Source organism: Danio rerio, chromosome 6 (assembly GCF_049306965.1).
Source record: "Danio rerio strain Tuebingen ecotype United States chromosome 6, GRCz12tu, whole genome shotgun sequence".
Taxonomy (NCBI): domain Eukaryota; kingdom Metazoa; phylum Chordata; class Actinopteri; order Cypriniformes; family Danionidae; genus Danio; species Danio rerio.
The window spans coordinates 42,697,501-42,715,299 of record NC_133181.1 but is presented as its reverse complement, the minus strand read 5'-3'; the positions used below and the strand labels follow the sequence as shown (position 1 = coordinate 42,715,299).

At 34.0% G+C, this 17,799-nt stretch overlaps 2 protein-coding genes across 5 annotated transcripts in view; both read left to right on the top strand.

Moving 5' to 3' along the window:
* pfkfb4b (6-phosphofructo-2-kinase/fructose-2,6-biphosphatase 4b) overlaps positions 1–17,799 on the top strand; it is a 516,544-nt gene that overhangs the window by 346,324 nt on the left and 152,421 nt on the right. The gene's annotated exons all lie outside the window — the stretch shown is intronic.
* Positions 1–17,799, top strand: part of ip6k2b (inositol hexakisphosphate kinase 2b) — a 73,013-nt gene that overhangs the window by 2,634 nt on the left and 52,580 nt on the right. For 2 of the 4 annotated variants that reach the window (XM_073952814.1, XM_073952815.1), the window contains exons 2-3: positions 9,999–10,130; positions 10,620–10,729. The gene's annotated coding sequence lies outside the window, so the exon portion shown is untranslated. The remainder of the gene's footprint in view (positions 1–9,998; positions 10,131–10,619; positions 10,730–17,799) is intronic. The other 2 variants (XM_073952812.1, XM_073952813.1) reach the window with 1 other exon arrangement.

The window sequence follows — 17,799 nt, the reverse complement described above, 5'->3', positions numbered from 1 at the left end:
TAAAATTCTTAATTCTTTAATAAAGATCTCAGAAAAAATTAACTATATACTCAAGAGAGGATGAAATTATTTAATTCTTGTAATTATTAAATTTTTTAGCATACTTTTATACATTTTTCTGTTATTTAATTATCATTTGCTGTATATTTTATTAATTTGTTGATGTAAATATATTGCATGCTTCATATCTAAAATGTTTTGGCAATACTGTTCAAAATGTCATGCCAATATTGCAACTTGAACCTAAGTGAGAGAGCGAGATCAGCTGTTATTAGTCAATGGCTCCTAAATAGCATCAAAGTAAGAGAAATAGTTAATAACTTTTTTTTTTTTTTTCAACAGGCTTTAAAAAATTAAACCATTGAAAAGAGATAGTGTATAACATTGTCATAATTAATAAAAATATAGTTAAAAATAGTCACATTTTTTATTTTATTGTTTGTCATGTAGTTAATCATTTATTTGATGGGTAAAAGGTTTTTTAACCACCGCAAGTATATTTCAAATCTGTGGCAAGCATTGAATAGTATGTGGTTTGTGTTTCAGTGAGTGGGCCAGACAACATTTCTCATTTTTGTTTTCTAATAATGTAATCATTTTATTTGTATTTCAGTTGTAATGCAATGAATGCATCTTAATTGTTTTAAATGACACTGGCTGGAGCTTTCAGATTTCTTGCCAGTCCACATTTTAAATTATTGCCTGATTTTTTTATTATTATTATTATTATTAATATTTTTATTATTATTATTATTATTATTATTATTATTATAAATGTGTAAGTATAATCTGAAAATAGTGTGATTTTTTTTTTTTTTTTCAACCCGATCTCATGATAAAAGTCTACTATTCAATGTATTGACAAAAAAGTGGCTAAATTAGATTAGATTCGACTTTATTGTCATTACACATGTACAAGGCAATGAAATGCTGTAGATATTCATTCATTCATTTTCTTTTAGGCTTAGTCCCTTTATTAATCTGTGATCAACACAGTAGAATGTACCACCAATAAATCCAGCATATGTTATTACGCAGTAGATGCCCTTCCAACTGCAACCCAGCACTGGGAAACACCCATACACTCTTGCATTCACGCACATACACGACTTAATAAAAACTAGAAATGTATGAATGAGATTGTACAAATAAGCTATACTAAATCAAAAATATATGAGATGATTTGTCATGAGATTGTGTTGGAGATTTGACATTTTCTGTCTCTCCTTTTTCCCTGCTTGTTTTTATTTCTGACAGTACTTTTATTGTTACAGTAGTTTCTTTTTCTTTAAGGATATGCTATTATTTTCTTAATATTCTTCTTTTATCTGATAGTATTATATGCTGTTAGACTAATTAAAACACAAAGTCAAGCAACAATAAGGAAATTGTTCCCTTTCTTTGACCAGAAAGATTGCTTTATTGCACTCAGCCAGTAATTTATAGGGTTTATTCTGAAAATATCATTAAATTGTTAATTGTAAATGAAACACACTGCCTGTTGTGCTTGTCATTCTGGCCTTTCTTGATCTTAATGTCTTCCTGGAATACAAACTTTAGGAAGTTTTTTTTTTTTTTTTTTTTTTTTTTTTTTTTTAAACAACAATGCTCAGATTTCGGAGAGGCAGGAAGGAGCTGGAAGTTGGCCAAAGTTCAAGATTATTTCCCTTAGTCTTAGTTTTTGTGTTGGTTGTAAGTGTTGAGAATTGACTTGAGACCTTTCAAGAGCACATTAACATGGCCTTAGATTTGGTTTTAAAGGGATAGTTCACCCAAGAATTAAAATTTATTCACTCACACTTGCTTGTTTACTACGAGTTTCTTTACTCTGTTGAACACAAAAGAAGATATTTTGAAGAATGCTGAAAACCTTTTAATATTTACTTCATAGTAAAAAACAAATACAGCAGAAGACAGTTTTCCAACTTTCTTTAAAATATCTTATTTCGTGTTTAGCAGAAGAAAGAAAATCAAGCTGGAACAAGACTGATTAAAAGTTTTACTTTCTATTTCTTAGGGTTTGCTATTTGCATTTGTTTTTTTAGTTCTGTCATTTATTCTGGTCCAGTTACTCTGAAATAGTTTCTTTCAGTTTAAACTCAAACTGTTCATATGGGCTAAATTGAAACCAACATATAACATTTAGCCCATATAAACTGTTTGCAACTAGGGATGCAATGATATGGATTTTTTGGCCGATACTGATAACTGATAATTCTTCAGAATATGTATAGGCTAATAATTATAAATGTGTTATATTTTTATGCAGCAAACTTCATAAAAGATTGAGCTGCTCTTATGAACTGAATAGTCTATACTCAAAGCAAAAAATCGAATAGATTCATCCTATTTGGCGTTTTAGATTCTTTTGAACGCATGTAGCTGCTGCTTGTCAATCAGACAACGCTTCTGCGCTCGTTCTTGCTGTCAATTGCGGAAAAAATGATCAATGAAAAGTTTTACTCAACTGCAGGCGGTGCAGCTAAGCTTTGAGCTCAGGTGACTTTATGACAAACACAGAACATAATATAAAGACAGAATGTGCGGCGAGTTGAGAGTTCCTACGCTGGATTCAGTGACCGGCACACTGCACCTCTCTCCCGTGCTGCTCTGAAGGCTGTAAGATTTGTGTCTGTCTGTCTGTCTGTCTGTCTGTCTGTCTGTCTGTCTGTCTGTCTGTGTGTGTGTGTGTGTGTGTGTGTGTGTGTGTGTGTGTGTGTGTGTGTGTGTGTGTGTGTGTGCGCGTACGCGAGTGTGTCTGTGTGCGCGAGTTTGTGCGTGAATGTGTCTGTGTGCGCGGGTGTGTCTGTGTGTGTGCGCGGTGACGGCTCTCTCGTGCCCTTGTTGTAATCAATATGAATATTTCGATCAAACTGAATACATTCTAACATCAATAACACATGGCAAGCAACGCATTGATTATAACAGTTAATCATATTAGATTACAAAACAACCCAATGAGTTGTTTAGCACGTGTGCATCGCTGCTGTGATGTTTGCACATGTAATATTTTTCCTGAGATGAATTAATGCAAAATACGCAATATAAATAAAAATAAACAATGTGAGGAGAGCTTTATTATACTGCACTGGGCAAGTCTAAACAATCTCAGCCCACGTGTGAGCGGGCAGGCAGTTCTGTACAATTACGGAATTTATCGGCATAAAGATATCGGCCTAATTTAGACATTGGATCGATGACGATAATCTTAAAAATAGAATTTATCTGCTGATATGTATGTGTGTATGTGATTGTATGTTCATCAGGAAAATTGTAAAGATCTTGTTAAGCAGTAAAACAGCAGCAGGATTTTTGTCAGTCACACGTAAATAATCGTCTGCTGTATTTCTGATGCCTGTACCGAACTGTAATGCAACATTGTGACTGTAAAGGGAAAAACTGAGTGTGCTTAATCACTCTTTGCTTTTTAGGGTCAAATCTTGTGACACGTCTTGGTTCATTTTGGTTTGTTGGCACACTTATTACAATTAATCTCTACAACAAAAGAACATTTTGATCGAACAAAATCTGGTAACGCATTCTGTTACACAGCATCTGAAGAATCACATACATTTTTATTTACTGCTTAATTTTCCAGCTTACAACTAATCTGTTTTTCAGTAGCCAGTGCTGTCATTTCAGAAGCAAACCAGCATTTTTTGACCAGTCATACTTGCTGGGTTGAAAGCATGACAGAGATGCACTCAGACAGGACACGGATAATAACACGTGAGGAAGATGCTGACAGAGATAAAGACTGTCCTTTAGCTGCACAGAAGCATCTTCTAATGACAGGCCTGTCCTGTGGCAAGATTAGCCATTAGTCTCAGCGCAACTGCCATATGAATCGCACAAAGAAAAAGCATGTTGTATTTTATGGCAAATAAATAAATAATTTTAATTTTTATCCCAAAATTTGTCTATTTTAAATTTAAAATATAATGAATAAAAATATAAAATTATAGAAATTGTATAAATTAATTACTATGAATTAAATTAAATTTAAGTCAAATTAAATATAAGAACAAGGTACATTTGAGTCAAATATTAAAATATATATATATTTTTTTATAATGGTCTGATAACATTTCCTCCAGGTTTTAAACAAACATTGTGTTTTAAAGGGCCTTGAACCCCCCTGTTTTAGCAGGGTTTTTCACACCTCTACTTTGGAAAAAGTCAGGAAAGTGGGCGTGTCCAGCTCTGTTTAGGGGGAGTGTCGGAGAAGAGAAAAAGGCAAGGTTCGTAAAAAATTGCATAAAAATGGGAGTGTCAAATTTTCATATGTTGTTACTGAAATTTATTCCACCAAATATTTGTTTCCTAAGCCATTTGAAGTTAAAAGGCACCCCTTTTACCCCCTTTTCAAGATTTAAGAAAAGTCTTTTGTGTCTCCCAAATGTGTCTGTGAAGTTTCAGCTCAAAACATTCATTCATTTTCTTTTCGGCTTAGTCCCTTTATTAATCTAGGGTCGCCACAGCAGAATGAACCGCCAACTTATCCAGCACATGTTTTACCCACATGTTTTACCCACATGTTTTACCCATCACTGGGAAACATCCATACACACTCACTCACACACATAAACTACAGTCAATTTTAGCATACCCAATTCAATTGTACCACATGTCTTTGGACTTTGGGGGAAACCGGAGCACCCGGAGAAAACCCACGCAAACGGGGAGAACATGCAAACTCCACACAGAACTGCTAACTGACCCAGCCGAGGCTCGAACCAGTGACCTTCTTTCAGTGAGGCGAATTTGCTACCCACTGCTCCACCGCGTCGCCCACCCTAAAAAACACCCATCATATTATTTATTATACCTGTCAGAATATTACAATTTTATGATATGACTCCATGTAGCTGTTTTTGTATCCTGTGCATGTAATGCAAATGAGCTAGTTCTTCCCTCCCACCCCTCATGCCTGTCAGAGTGTGTGTCCGTCTCCTGCGACATCGGATAAAGAGCACAGTGGCTGTGCTGAAGTAACTTTCCAAATGATTATTAGATGTATTTGTTGTGGAGTTAATTCAAGCCTTTCTGCAACGATGAGTCACACAAAGTCATCTCACAAGTTCACACAGACACATACACACACAGCTCATGCGTTTAACTTGCACTGTTTTTGCATGGCAAATGTGAAGAGATACACATCATTACCCACTACTGTATGGATATCTGTTACGTAAATCTACAAAATAAACCAGATTTAACATCCACAAACCGGGATTGAAGCAATGTCTTTTATAATTGTACTAACATTCAGCTGTGTTGTTAAATTACAGCAATTTTTACCGTCTTTTCTTTATCACAAATATGCACTGTTTTAAAACATTCTTGATCAGATTTGATGATGATTGATGATCACAGAGAGCAAATCTTTTAATCCCAGTTGCTTTCCGCAATTTCTCTTTTGATTATAAACGCTACTATGGAGACATGCGGCTGTCAGGGGAAACTGCATTCCTACAACACGTTTCGGTGGGCCTTAAAATGGGTGAGATTTGGATCTTATTTTTACATTAAGAAATTTAAATATATCAAATTTAAATATAATTTGACTGAGGACGCACTACACATACCTATACCTATACACAGTTGTCCAAACAGCTTACAAAAGATGATTTTCATCATGGGTGCCCTTTAAAACATTGATACTGTGTCAAAATTTATGTGTTTGTATATTCACAATTAACATAAACATAAAAACATGGGATTTATTTATTTTGTTAATTAGACCAATTGTTTCATTAAAAAAAAAAAAACTTGCTGAAAAAACCAAAAAATTTTTTACTGAAAACCGTGCATTGTAAATCCAGAGAAACAGAATTTTAAAGTGGTCTCTTACTTTTTTATGCAGCTGTTTATGCATTGTATTTATGGTGATACATTGTAAAAATATTCTTGCTGCCTTAATTTTTTTTGTCAAATCAAATGATCCTTTTAGTAATCTCAATTTACACCAGTCAGATTGACTAAATATTCCACTGTGAAGATACTGGGTTCCACGCAGTTCATTTACGTTCTCCCAATGTTAATTAAATTAACTTGATGAATTTAAGTAGTTTGAACATAAAACAAATACATTGTCCCCAAAAAAATCTTAAGAATTGTGTCAGACAAGAGTGTCAGAGTGCAACTGGAAGTTAAACTTTGTATAACTATTATGTTTAAAAATATAATAGTCTGTTTTTCTATTTGATGTTATGTGATCGTCTTTTATTTGATGTCCCGTCTGAAGTATAATGGCTCCACTGGCAGTGATCCAGTTTGACTGTAGGGGCCATCTGTCTCTAAGCACGCTCTACACACAACCAGACAAATGTTTTCAACTCTGATAACTGACCCAAGAATTGCCAGATTTGCCAAATTACCATAGCAACTGTCATAGATGAGGACCCTGGTTCATATCAGCACCTTTGTGTACTGATTCTCAATGTTGTCTTTGCAGAAATGCAGCCTCAGGACTAGTGTTTGTTTTCATCGCTCATCCTGTTCTTTCCTTCTGGCACTTTCTTTCTCTCTGTTTGATCACCTTTCAAGGAATTGTGGAAAGCAGCTCACGTGTTTGGCACTGTAAGGCAGAGATTCGCTCTGAGACTTGGACCCTTTTAGAGATCACATAAAGTTAATCTCTGCAGGCTGTTTCTCTCACACAAAGATATAGATGGACAAACATTTGCACAACTTACAAATATGGAGTATATGTCAGTGTAATGGAGTAGCCATGAAAATATTACAAGTATTAAAAAACTATATTGTTTACCCAACCTCATATTGTTCAACAAAAAACTTGCATTAGAGCAATTCCAGCGTTATAGATGTGACATTTGCAGTAAGAACTTAAAAGTATACATTAACATTATATTGATCTGTTTATATTGTCTAAAACTACTAACTACAGAAATAAGGGATCAGAAAAGTATCAATCTGTGAACATATCTTATATTTTAAATGAGGAAACTAAATGTGTTATGGATGTGACCAAAAAAGTATGCGAGTTTGCAGTAGGGATGTCCAGATCTGATCATGTGATCAAAAATTGGGCCCAATCACTCGGTTTCAGATTTTATCAAAATTAGACGTTACCTCCCGATAAGGAGTGTGTGTGTGTGAGTGTGTGTGTGAGTGAGTGTGTGTTTTTAACACATCTATAGTCATGCGATGGCACAGAGTTCGATCTAACAGTAACAATATTAAAAACTTATTAATAAAGTCATCTGGAATGGCAAAGAAACCATTCTTAAAGGACACCCAGAGTTCATCCAGATTATTTGGATTCATCTTCAATGCCTCCTCCTTCATCTTACCCCAGACATGCTCAATAATGTTCATGTCTGGTGACTGGGCTGGCTAATCCTGGAGCACCTTGACCTTTGCTTTCAGGATCTTTGATGTGGAGGCTAAAATATAAGAAGGAGTGCTATCCTGCTAAAGATTTTGCCTTCTCCTGCTTGTAATGTAATGGGCAGTACAAATTGTCACCTTAGCATTACAAGGTTGTATCTGAAATTTTTGTCAAAATTGAGTTATTGACATATTCTTATAAAATGACAACTTATTTACACTGTAAAAAATCTTACGTGCTATTTATAAAAAAAAAAGTGTGGTAACACTATTGCACGTAATATTTTTAGGTAGTTTGAAAACGAGATTTTTTTTGGGGGCAAAAACCACTTGAATGAATCGTGAAAATTACAAAATCTTTTGAGTGATAGATGATGATTTTAATATTATTAGTCGAATGTGCTTTTATAATTTAAGCAAATCCACCACCATTTACTCACATAAATTTTTTTAGCAAAAACCACTTGATTGAATCATGTGTAAATGACTAGGTTTTTTTGAGTGATAGATGATGATTTCAATATTATTAGTGGAATGTGCTTTTTTAATTTAAGCAAATCAACCACCATTTACTCAAATGTATTAATGAAAATAACTCATTCATAAAATGTAAAATATATAGTTTATAATAAAACACATACACAATGCATTTTTGATAACAATCATTTTATAACATGTTCCACTGATAACAAAATGGTACAATTTGTTAAACAAATCTATTTAAAAGTTACAGCAACGTTAAGCTCTGAAAAAAAGTTCTTTATTCCTGTCATGAAAAAAAAATCTGTCAACTTTCTTTTGTAGGAATAATCACATTTTAGACAAACTCTGACAGATTTTGTGAATTGCACAACATATAAGACCAGTATAAAAGCTGTATCTCAAATTATTAGCAACACAATAAATCAATCAGTCGATGCAGTAACAATTTCCCAAAAGTTTGTAACAGTGAATTTGTGTCAGAAACAAAAGTTTGTTAATAAAAGTTCTTAAAAGTTTGTTTGTGGGTGATTTTAATTTGGGGAATACTTGTATGAATCCAGTTCAGCAATTCTAGATTTCCAAGCCAGCCATGACTCGCTCATCCTCCAAGACAATACAGAAATCCTTATTGTAGGTCATCTCTCTGGCTGACAGCAATCCTCTGTGCATTCACACACTGTAAGATAAACATTGTTTATTATTTTGAAACTATGCAATTGTAAATTTCAAATGTTTAAGGTTTACTAAAACACTTTAAGGAAATACATTAAGGAAATAAACCATTTCTTTGTATCTCTGTAAACATTAATTCCTCAATGTTTGAGTAGACATTGCTGACTGACACAAGTACACAAGTATTTTGACTTATAATGGACAGGGTGTTTTCAAAATGCATACTAGTGTACAAAAAAAATAAATATCACCAAGTTTATACAAAGAATAGTGCATTCAACAATGTTGTGACTGAGTTATATTTTTGTCTTTTGTAAAAATGCAAAAATATAAAATGCAGTTTTCTGAAAATCACAAATATCTGAATTAGTTTAAGACACTTTCATTGCACTACTGAATGAGCTGCTCCACTTTTTCCTACAAATAGACCAGCAACAGAGGATAGCTTCTCTCGTCTTATCCCTGATTTAATGTGAGGTCTGATGCAACAAAAGTGTAGAGATTAGTAATATTGCCTAATATTAATAATCATAATAATACACAAATAACATTATAAATTACCTGCTGTTTGGCACCCATTCTCTTTATCAGAATCTGCCTGAGTAAACTGCTCCTCTTTTGTGGGAAAATACTGTGAACATTTTCTTCATTAATCTGAAAAATTAAGCAAACAAATATTAGCATTTTTGTACAGTATTATATATAAACATAGTTAATAACATTACATCATCAATGCTGTAAAAGGAACCTTATGAAATGGAAAAACACTAGCTGTGCGTAAACCCCATTGAATGGCTATAGCTAACATAGCTTAGCTTAGGCTAACCAACAAGATCACTGTTGTTCGTCCACCCGCTTAAATGTTGCCTGATCACAGCTGTTAAATATTACAATGCACATAATTTGTTCAGTTTAAATATACAATTCAAAATGAGCATTAAAGCAAATCAATTTCAAATAGGAATGGGTGTTTTAAAAATACCCGTGTACCCATATGGCAGAAACTAGGCTCCCGAACAAGCTTAAACAGCAGTGTCTTTTATGAAAGAGCTTATTTAAGACAATAAAAATGATAAACTGTTAAGGCTTACCTCTTAGCTTAGCATGCTTACAGTTGATCTGCTTCTTCAAAATTTCGTCTGGTCACTGCCGTTGTTGAGATTCAAATGCAAACATCTCAATCAAATCAGTATAATTGAGTGAATTTTCTTTAAAAAAATGTGAATCCATCTTTCCTCAATTTTTATTAGCTTAACTGGTTTCTAAAAGTAAGCCTAATAATTGCACTGGTTTACTTAAAAAAATAAGTGAAATTTATCTCTTGATTGTATTAGCAAGATCTTCTTAATACTTTTAAATTAATCCAGAATATTATTTTTTTAAAGAAAATATGCACATTATTTTTAATGACCACATTAATTTTTTTAAAGAAATTTACAAGCCTCAAGATTCATTTTTTACAGTGTACGTTATGGGATGTTTTTTTGCAGTATTTGTGATGATTGGGATGCAGTTTAACAGATGATTCATCAGAAAAATCTACTGTCTGCCAAATGATCTACCAGAATCAAGATATTGTTTGTTGCGCTTACAACTGGGATTAACGACAAGCCTTTTGTCAGGTAGAGTAGTTAAATACAACAGAGCAAATATACAAATTTACAATTAATTGTACAAACATTTAATTTAATTTGCCAAAATGGCTTAAATTTGGTTGAAATGCTGACAGAATCTCAGATCCTAAAACAAATGTGGGCAATAAACTCTTTCTCTAAGGTTAAATTATTGACATTACAGATGTGATGTGACTTGCAGATTTGCACATGCTGGAATGATATATTGTGCAGTCCTAATATGTATTTTAAAACAAAGTCATGTGTCAGAGAGTTCAGGAGCAATCTTTTCATTTTCACCATCACAATGAAAACATTAAGGAAATAAATAAAGAAAAAAAGAATTCAATGCTTGCTAAGCACACGTTTTTGTTTGTTTTGCAGTGTTATCGGCTTCATAAAAAGAGACACCACCAATTATAGTGTAAGATAGATTATTTAAAAAAATCGGACATAATTTAAAGTAAGCTAATTTACTGCTTCCAAACTTTCTTTCAGGTTTCCTTCAACTGCTTAGTCAAACAGTCCCGCTCTACCTGTGAATGGCCTGCATACAGTTTTTTCTGCATATTAAACTTGCATTCAGGAAAAATCCAGACATCAAAAAGGTAAGAATCTTCTATGTTGCATTTATTTTTATTACATTCTACCAAATAATTGGCAAAATACATTTTAAACACTTAAAAGGTTTTGCGAGAAATCCTGTTCTGCATTCAGGTCTCCCTGAAGGCAGCCAAACTCGATTTATTGTTACGCTGCGCTGAGCTGCATGCATAAAACCACAGTGAGGTGACAAGAGCTCAGCATCCCTCTTTTTAAATGCCGGTAATAATGAGTAAACCACTGGATGCCAGGCAGGGCTATTGACTCAAGTAAAGAGCTGGCATGAATATTTGAACTGGCAAGAAGCAGATGGTAGTTTCCAGTAGTTCCCACATTGAAGACTTTTTAATCCCTCTTCCTGACACTGTTGTTGAATGAGTCAGCTATTACTGCAAAACATTGAACTCGGTGACAACTAGATTCATCCTATTAGTGACACCTTTTGATTTCAGACAAGCTAAAGCCTCTGGACAAATGTCACAGTCTTTATACAAGCGCAGACATTACGGAAAATGACGGTGAAGGTTTGTTCACGGTTTGTTTGTATAAGATGTTTGCTTGATGGGTCATCAAGCACTTCTTTCCAGCCATAAAGCAGGCCAAGTATTCTGACTAGCAAAAATAAGTGTACTCTGAATCGGTAGATTCTTGAGCTCCAAACTTCTCTCAATTGAATTAAGTCAATTTGCTGTTATAGAGGTTTAGCTCCATTACAAGCTACTATTGAATATTACACAGCGATGAGATCCTTATGTAAATTCTAGCATGGAGACTGGATATCTGTACCCGTGGGTACAACATGACGTGTTTGAGCTTTCAGCATTAATTCATGAGAGAGACTTGGTTCGAACTTGGTGGATCAGCATGCTCTATTGTGAATAAGATGCAACTTCATTAATATGCAAGATACAACTTCGAAGACGACAGAGAGACGCCACGTTGTGTTTCCAACATATTTAAAACAAGTGGAAGAAGAAGAATTGTTGAAGACATGGGTCGTCACTGTTGCGTTTATTATTGTGCCGCAACAAAGGACTTGTTTCAATTTCCCTGCGATGAGTGCACAGCTCATGTGTGGACCTTACAGTGGTCTGCGAACACACAACAAAAATATATGTAAGGAACAATTTCCACCCGAACGCTTTTGCATCTGGAAATGGTTAAATCCGCATTTCCACTCGTGTCCTTTTAAAAAAGACGCAGTTCCCAATTGTATTAGTTGTCCTGTTTCTACAGATTTGGTAAATGAGCGATCAATGTTTCTTGCTTCTGTTTATTCAGGTGGCAAAATTGGATAGTATCGACAGTAGTGACATACCTTAGTCAAATTCATTTAGTTACTAAGTTTACAGTAATATCACTACAGTATTATGGACTGAAACATCAGCAGTAAATGCTGCTCTCCGAATGTAAACATGTAAACATTGTCTATACACACACACTGCTGTTTGACGATATCCCCTGCATCTGTGACAATCAGTGCATGCACTTACTGAAACTCCCCTTTTCTTGCAAACCCTTCCCTATTTCGCTTCTCTACACTCCCACCTAAACAAGGCTGGAATTACAATTTCCTGACTTTTTTCAAACTAGAGGTGTGAAAACACCCGGCTGAGGCGGGGGGATTTTATGGCCCTTTAACACTATTTTTGTGAGGCAACATGATGCATGCTTTATTTAAAGTGCTATTTTTAGAAGTTTCAGGCTAGAAATCTATTGAAAGTAATGCATATATTTGTTTACGAACACAATAAATTGATAAATGATGGTAAAGCCATAATAATATGAACAATTTATATTTTGAATGAATGTTTTCCACAAATAAAGCTAAAAATGTTTCAGGATTTCACAAAACAAAAATGTATCAGGGTTTCAACCAAAATATTTAGCAGCACATTGGTTTTCAACATTGATGACACTTAGGGCTCTATTTTGACGGTCCATGCGCAAAACGCAGGGCTCAAACGCTTTCAGGGCGTGTCAGAATGCATTTTTGCTAATTTAAGGATGGGAAAATGGGCTTTGCGTCGTGGCGCATGGTCTAAAAGGGTTAAGTTTATTTTCTTAATGAGTTATTGGTGTGTTTTGAGAATAAACCAATCAGAGTCTCATCTCCCATTCCCTTTAAGAGCCAGCTGCGTCGCGCCATAAGCGCATTTGCTATTTACAGGACGTAAAGTAAGTGGAAGTGGAAAAACTGAGCATTTCACAAACAAACAGTTAACATTTTTTTTTTTTACAGAAAACAGTTAAACAGAGCATCTTCTGCGCAAGAATGTGAGATAATCGATCTACTTTTACTTTCGCTCTTGGATAGGGAAACCTTTACGCACAGACATCAATTAGCTTATAAATAATTAATTTCATTTGTTTAGCGCAAATATTTGTTTCAAAACTATTTCTAAATTCAGTTCTAATTTCCAGCAAACGAATAAATTAACAATAATAACAAAGTGTGTTCAAAAACCTGAGTTCTATCCTAAAACACATGCTGTGCCCCATATGATCTAAAACCTGCAGGTGGGCTAATCAAAGCTTGTTTTTAATCAAACAAATAAAAATATGGATATAATAAATAATACTGCCAATAATAATAACATTATTCAAAAGCAAATTGTTATGAATGAACTGAAAAAGCTTCCCGAGATGAAAAAGGCAAAAAAACAGTGGTTTTTCATATTTATGTAGGCTAGAAAAATAATGTTTTGTAATTTAATCTTTTATATTTATATTCTGTATATATTCTTATTATATCCTTTATATATAGGCCTATGCTTAATATTAAAAAAATTCATATGTAAAGATATTTGCGTATTGCTCTACATCTTGTAGGCTATTAAGCAGTGTATAAGCGGGGCGCAACTCTGCGCTGGAGTTTAGACCGGGAAACGAATCTTGCGCCAAGCTGAAACTAGCAAACAAGTATTGCGCCGGGTGTATGATGGGGCCCTTAATGTTTATAATACAATGATTACTGTAGGGTCATGCCATTGAAGACTGTGCAACTGAATTATTTAATTGCATTGCATTATAAACTCTTAAAAATATGGACCTCTTTTAAATGCAACTAATGTAACATTTTATACCAGAAAGTGTATTGTGATCGCTATAATAATTTAATTAAATATAAAAATGTATATTGATTTACTATTTTGAAGTTTGAAAAGCTTGTTTGTTTATTAACACTATTAAATTAAATGTCTATAAAGTTCCAGGCACAGTGCTGTGTAAGAGAGTTGGGAAGTGATATTTTTTATTTATTTATTTATTTATTTTTATTTATTTATTATTTTATTTTATTTATTATTATTATTTTTTGTTTGGTTAAATCTTACTAGATTATTGATTTCCAAGTAATCTTGCTGTATTGAGCTTATTCTTGACGCAAGCGCTGGGACAGTCATTGGAATCTTTTTGGCTCAAGACTTTTGGTTTCATTCACTTCCATTGATTTTTAGAGGTTAAAAACAGCTCGTTATACTGCTTGATGTTGCAAACTAACATTTCTGTATTATATTATTCCATCTTTTATGTATAATCATAAACACTTGTTTGTAGAGCAGATCGTTTGACAGTTTTCTGCCGTTTATTTTTCCTAGTCATTTCTCCTATAGGCAACTGAATCGGAAGTTTTAAAACAGTTAATACTTCAGTACTTCTGCTACTGTTTATAAAATAGTTTATAAAATACATGCTGAGTTGTTTTAGCTCAACATTGAAAGAATCCAACTGCTGAATTAGACTTTTCAGTATTTTTTAAAACTAATGCACGTGTTTGTCCACATTTTATCCAGATTTGGGCTGAAACCAAATTTTAGAGTAGAAGAAATGAGACTAATACTATCAAGCTTCTCTCACTCTTTTTTTTTTTCCACACACAACTGTCAGTCTGTCTATAGGTTTCACTTTGTGACTTGAGTGCCATTACTGTGTTCTGTCTGGTCTTGTTGGTTATACTCCAGTAATGTGAGTCTCTAGGTAGGATTTACTGTGCTTGTGCAGGAGATGATATAGATTGACTGTCAGTGGTCTGAATTGAGTTTGCCAGAAGCAACTGAATGTCTGACTCTGCACGTGGTCTCACAAAATAGGATATGGGATTCGTGTGCAAAGGAGGAGGCACTTTCATTTTTAGGGGGAACTTTCTCTCAAAGACAAAAAAGGGCAGGTGCTCAAGCACCCGAAACCCCCCTTCTGCCCATGCCTGTTGTTTATAAGGAAGTAAAATTAAATAAAACAAAGATAAATGATATGTCTTATAATATGTCTTCACCATTCAGTCTGCGGCTGCTCATGACCTCTTGATGAGTTCACTACACCAGTGTTCAGAAAGACTTGCACTGTGGTTGTCATAAATCAGAAATGATCAGTGTTTTCAATCACAAGAGACTCATTTCAGGTTTCAAATGACAAAATACACATTGGTAGCAGCAGAACAACCCTTTACATTTTATTACATTTGGACACGTTGTCTGCGAAAAGGGCAATAATCATATATTAAGCATAATCTCTCAACATGCTTACTTCATACAGTATACACATTGTGTGTATAGACATTTTTGCTGTCCGTTATTATACTTTTGCGCATGCGGGTCAGTTTAGGACCATGCTCTGTTTACACTGCAAATCTGATGATGTTGGTCACATTTATAACAACATTGTGATCCGCTATGCAAAAAAAATCTGATCTCAGAAAATATCTGATTTGAGCACTAAGCCTTGCAGTGTGAACGTAACCTTAGAGGTTGTGCACATTACTTTTAAAACATTGTCCAAATTGGAGTTTGTTGTAAGCTAAATACACTTATAAACGGACATCTTGGTGTTGAATATATTTCTTCATATTCAGAAGAAAATGCATGTTATATGTTTTGTGGGTCAAAGATCCAATTCAAAGATCCGCAAAAATATAATTGCGATATTTTTACATATTTATTATTAATATTATCATTATTATATAGGGCAAGAGTAAAATATATAAAAGTGGTAAAATATATTTTTCAGTAATTTCTGCTGCTAAAACTAAATACAACGAAACTGTATTTTATAATTGCTCTGTAAAACAAAGCAAAAAGAAGAGTGCTTTCATAGAGAGTCAATTTAATAATTCTAAATATTCCTGACAACAGTTTTTGCATATGAACATCGTATGACTTTAATGTGTTTCCTTTGTTAAATGCACATTATTTTGTTACTTCTTTTTGTTAAAAAAGGAAACATTTATGATGTATTATTTTTATGAATGTGTATAATATTATCATATATTTACATTTAGACATGAAAGTGGCTAATCTGTCATTAAAAAAATGACGTTTAACATGATTTTTGTTGTTCTTACAGTCTAAAAAAAATACTACCCTGCATGTGCCACATAAGGGCAAAAAAACGGGCCACATTTATCTGTGTTGTAAACAACCTGTGAGTCTTGTGTTTACCTAGAGACCGGCCATCTGAAAGTGTTTGACCTATTATTCTTCATAGCTTATGTTACTGGAATGCAACATTGAGACGGTGGATTCACTACTGTAAACGGGGTGTCGGGTAGTTTCCCTTTAGCTGTGTGTAATGTATGGAGAATGTTTGTGGGTATTTGAGTCTGTGCTGTTGTGGAGTTTCCACAGGACCCGTCTGCTTGACAGACTTTGCCTGCTTCATTTTAGGTTATCTATAGTGCTCTGCTCTCTGTTATTTTAGTCTCTTAGAGTGGATCAGTTCTCAGTAAATCCTCATGAGCCTCATCGTTATATGCGCACTTGAGTTTAATATTCATTTTGGGAAGCCACCGTGAAATTTGTGTACATTTGCTGTGTATATTTATGTATTTTAGGTTTTAGCAAATTCAATAAATTCTGTAATACTTTTAGATTTGATATACATTATATGAGTTATTCATGCATGCATATTTTAATTATTATTTTTGGCCTTTGTGTTTGACCATGCTTATGTGTAATTACATGAATAAAGTTAAATCATATAGAATAAATTTTAAAAAATTGTTTGTAAAATCGCTCGTTCACCTTGGCAGTCATATCACTTTCAGTACCCAAATGTCATTTTAGACCTATTGATCCTTTTAAATTGAGAGTCAAAGCCTTTCTTAAAGTGAGTTTTACTTTATCAGGTGGTGAATGTATGAAAGACAGGATTATATTTAGTTTGCAATGTATTAGAAAAGGGTCAAATTAAATAAAAGTAAATTCAGGAGGGTGAATCATCATTGTTTTTTGTTTGAAAAGGTTTAGAATTCATTTAAACATTGTGCAAAATAATTTCTTGTACACAATGTAAAAGTAGCTAGTTATTTCTGTAAAGGGGCTTTCACATTTTTTTCAATTGCCTGGTTCAAACAGGATTCAATTGACCCCCCCCACCTCCCCCTGCTTAACTGGACACGGTGGTGTTTGGTTCTGAAACCCAGTATATTTGCGTCATCTTACTGGCAGCTATTTCCTGCTGAAATTAGATTTACATTCTTTCTGCTTTCAGCGCATCATTATTCATGTCAGAAAAGCAAGTGATTAAATACAAAAATTCAAAGATTGAGTAATTCAGATGTGATTGATAGTGGCTCACTTCCATGATTTGGTGCGACTGCATTCACATCCGAAATGAACCATACTCAGAGGTATTTCCCTCTAACTAGCACACATCACCCTTATATGATATATAAATTATCTGGCGCTAAGAAAACAATATGAGATGTAAGCATTTCGTAATTCAAAATTGCACATATTTTCAAAATAATACATTAAAACATGCAATTTAAAAGTAGAATTTCAAAAGGCTTAAAAAAGAACCATCACAACCAAATTACTCACTCGCTTTCCTTCAGTTTTAGTCCCTCATTTATTAGGGATCGCCACTACAGAACGAACTGCCAATTACTCAGGCATATGTTTTATGCAGTAAATCCCCTTCCAGCCAGCATCCAGCACTGGGAGTACACTAACTAGCACTAGGAAACACCCATACACTCTCTTATTCTCAGTACTTACAGACCAATTTAGTTTATCAAATTCACCTATACCACATGTTTTTGGATTGTTCGAACTAGCAACCTTCATGTTGTGAGATG